The sequence below is a fragment of the Zingiber officinale genome, chromosome 4A (assembly GCF_018446385.1).
Source record: "Zingiber officinale cultivar Zhangliang chromosome 4A, Zo_v1.1, whole genome shotgun sequence".
Classification (NCBI taxonomy): Eukaryota; Viridiplantae; Streptophyta; class Magnoliopsida; order Zingiberales; family Zingiberaceae; genus Zingiber; species Zingiber officinale.
In genome coordinates this window covers 33,323,826-33,328,011 of record NC_055992.1, presented here as the reverse complement: position 1 = coordinate 33,328,011, position 4,186 = coordinate 33,323,826, and the positions used below count along the sequence as shown (strand labels likewise).

Below are 4,186 nucleotides of genomic sequence, written 5' to 3'. Positions count from 1 at the left end.
TTTCTTGAGCATTGTAAGTCTCTGAGGAAAAGGGACAACTTTGCTCTGATGGTTCAGTGGGAGAGTCTCTTCAACCTCAATGGTACTCTCCTCATTAGTTTGAATCTGATTTGGTATAAGAGGAGAGAGCTCTTCTTCTTTTTGTATCCCTTTTGGAGCAGTCACTTGGGAGTCTCCCAAGGTCCGTCCGCTCCTAAGCTCAATTCTATTGCAATGCTCCATAGGATTCACATCAGGTTTTCCTGGAAGTTGTCCTGGTGCTCTGGATGATGAGGAAGCTAGTTGGACAATTTGACTATCCTGGATCTTTTGATGCTTTTCAGAATTATCCATTCTCTGAATGAGCTTTGCTAAATCTTGCTTCATTTCATTCTGACTTGAGATAATTTCTTCAAGCATCTTTTCAATATTTGACTTTGGTAAGCCTTGAGAAGATAGATGTTGAAAATTTTGTTGCCCAGCTTGAAAATTTGGTCTTGCCCCCATAGAGGGTCCTTGATCTTGATTATTTCTGTAAGAAAAATTGGGATGGCTCTTCCATCCAGGGTTATAAGTATTTGAGTATGGGTTATTCTGCCTTTGATTGTAACTCATGATTGCATCACATTGTTCCAATTGATTGATTTGTGCAGTGATAGCTCCCAATGGACATTAGTCATTTGAGTGCTCTGAACTCCCACATACTTCACAAGATGTACTAATAGCATTGACCATATTAGCACTAGTCCCCATATTCTCAAATTTCTTTGTAAGAGCGTCCAATTTTGCAGACAAAAGAGTGACTGCATCTACATAAAACTTCCCTGATGCTTTAATTATTGGGTTTACAGAAGAATAGCCACCACTTCTTTCATTTGCCCATTGATGATGATTTCGTGCTACACTGTCAATAATTTCTTCAGCTTCATCTAAACTTTTATTCATAAGTGCCCCTCCAGCAGCTGAATCAAGGGACACTTTGGTATGATAGTTGATACCATTATAAAAAGTGTGCAACACTAACCATCTTTCCAACCCATGATGTGGGCATTGTCTGAGCATACTATTATATCTATCCCATGCTTCAAAAAGAGATTCTGAGTCAGTTTGCTTGAAGCTTGCAATTAAATTCCTCATATGAGCTATTTTGCTTGGTGGATAGAATTTATCAAGAAACTGTTGCTCACACTGCTCCCAAGTGGTGATGCTATTAGGGGCCAAAGAATTCAGCCATTGCTTTGCCCTATCTCTTAAAGAAAACCCAAATAATAATAATCTAACTGCTTCTGAAGGAACTCCATTCATTTTCATGGTACCACATATTTCATAAAAGACCTCTAAGTGTTGATTGGGGTCTTCATGAGGTCCTCCACCAAATTGGTTCTGCTGCACCATAAATATAATTGCGGGTTTGATCTCAAAGTTATTAGCTTCCACTGAAGGTCTTGAAATACTAGATCGAAAACCTCTTGCATAAGGTGCAGCATAATCCTTGAGTGGTCTATTCGCCATGTTCAAATGTTCCTGTTCTTCAATTTGCCTTTGCAGAATTCTTCTTTTATGGAAAGTTCTGTCAATCTCAGGGTCAAAAGGAAAGAATTCCCCTGCAAAGTTAGATCTTCGCATACACAAGAACAAGATAGCAAATGACAATTCAACAGAAAAAGAAAAAAAAAAGAATAAAAAATGCAGAATTGAATTTGTACAAAAAGAATTAACAAGAAGTAAAAGTTATACAAGAAAGTAAAAACAGAAATCTAATGATTAGTTACAACTATGCAATATGAAAGGAAAACAAATGTTATGTTTAGTCTAACTCAATTGATAATTCCTAATGTTATAGCGCAGTCCCCGGCAACGGCGCCAAAAACTTGTTACGCTCCGCAAGTGTACGGAAATGTCGCAAGTAATATAAAAGATTATCGTATCCACAGGGACTGGAATAAGCACTAGAAATGTCTCAATGCGAATTAGCTAAACAACTATCCAATTGTTTCAAATGTAAAGTGAAGGTAAACAAATCTAATATTAAAGATCAACAAAAAGAGTTTAGTGTTTTGGGTTATGATAAAGGGAGATTCTAGGAGTTTCGGTTTCTTTGTAAGATTTCTTGAATGTAAATGGTTCACCAATTCTTATCCCTCAATTGCCAAACACTTGTAGAAAGTTGTCGGTTCTCTCTTGCAATAGATAACCGGCTAAGGACTGAGAAATGTATCTAAATATGATCAATTAGACGTGAACCTACGTTGTCCTTACACAGAAGCACACCTATTACTATGCCTTCCTCGGATATCAACATAGAAGCCCACAACTTATTAATCTATCAAGATACAAGAAACTAATCACAAGATCCATCCTACTCTCTTGAATATTCCTATTTCCTCTTCAAGATTATCTCTCAAACGTCCTTACACGGGCTTGCACCTGTCACATGGATCCCTCGGATGATCGAGTGAGAGTTTATCTTTACAAAGTCCACAAGAAATCCAAACAATCAATCAAGAATGAGAATTAAGAACAAATCAACATTAATCATTCAAGATCTAATTGATACAAGCAAGACAATGTCATTGAAACAAGAAATTGGCAAATCCATAAGAGATTACATCAATCCATCATACAAATACTCCCTTAATCCTAGAATACAAGATCTACTCCATGAATCGAGGAAGAATACCCGAAGAAATAAAGATTACAAGCATTTCTTAAATCCCCAATCCAAGAAACCAAGAAAAGGGGGAAAGAGAAAACTTATCTACGAAGAAGCCTCGTCTTCGGATCCAATCCTCGCTCCGGAGTCGAAATCATCAAGAACTCCCCTCGAATCGCCCAGAAATCTTCCCAAGAATGGGAGGATACCACCAAATCTTGCCTTCTCCCAAAGGGGGAGAGATCCCCTTTCAATTCATGAAGGAGGGTTTAAATAGAGGAGGAAATCGGGCGCCACACGGACACGGCCGTGTGAGATTCACACGACCATGTCCAGTTCCTTCTCTGCTAAAGCTGCACTGCCGTGTGACTCACACGGCCAGGACCCTTCTGTTCTCTGGAAATGCTACACGGCCGTCTACACTGCCATGTAAGGCATCTGCTCTAATTTCTTCAAATCAAGACACGGCCGTGTGAGATTCACACGGCCATGTCCTCTTCCCTTCCTGTTAAAACTACACGGCCGTGTGTGGTACACGGCCTGATGCTCTCTCCCTTCAATTCCTTCCAAGCTTGCCCGAGGACGCATAATCTTCACCAATTTCGACTCCTGTGTACAAAAAATGCACAAAAAGCAGATCTCCGAACCAAAAGAGTAAATATGCTAAAAGGAAAGCTGGAAGTATAAAAGTGCATAGATCAAGCATGCTCAAAGTATGTAAATGTGCGTAAAAATATGCATAAAAGAGTATATAATCTACGCACATCACAACGATAGAAACACTTTACAAGAACTTGTGAAATAGGATAGAAGTAAATATTTCAAATAAAGTAGTTAATGAAGATATTTTGCAGTATGTGATTGTATAACAAGTGTTATATATTTGGCGGGAAATGTGCTTTTAGACTATTTTGCAGGTACTAGACGACAAAGAAGGTACATCTGGGGTACAAAAAAGATTCCTTAAAAGTCATTTACCACAAGTACGCAGCTTACATCATCTCATAACAAACTCTAACAAACCGGGTGTTGGTTGCTACTCGGAAAACCTAGAGGTTCCACTGTACAAAAATTTTGTACAAAGGTCTGAACCTTTTCCCAGCTACCATGTGTTCTTTTAAATTAAATTTTGGATCGCCTGCGGAACTTAACACGTTTGATCCAAAACTTAATCTATTCGTTCTTTTAGGTTTTGACTTGGGTCTCCTGCGGAACTTAACACGTTCGACCCAAATCACCTTAAGTTATTAATTCCATTAAATATTAATTTCCATAATTAGTTCCCAGTACTGACGTGGCGAGGCACATGACCTTCTTGAATATGGGAGCAACCACCACCGACTAGACAAAACCTTTTATGGAAAGCTAATATTTAATTTCCTAAAATAACTTTAGGTTAACCAAAAAGAACAATCAAATCACAAGGGAAAAAAAACAAAAGAACACAACATCGAAAAACATATTCGAAATACTAGAATCGCATCCCTCTTGTATTTGGTATTATTTCCAAAAATAACAAGTATGATGCGGAAAGAAAAATTACTAGTTATACCT

At 38.2% G+C, this 4,186-nt stretch overlaps 1 non-coding gene across 1 annotated transcript; it reads left to right on the top strand.

Moving 5' to 3' along the window:
- Positions 1-1,012: 1,012 nt before the first annotated feature.
- On the top strand, positions 1,013-1,118 carry LOC121974009. Its single transcript, XR_006109896.1, has one exon. It is a non-coding gene; the product is annotated as a small nucleolar RNA R71 (small nucleolar RNA).
- The last annotated feature ends 3,068 nt before the right edge of the window (positions 1,119-4,186 follow it).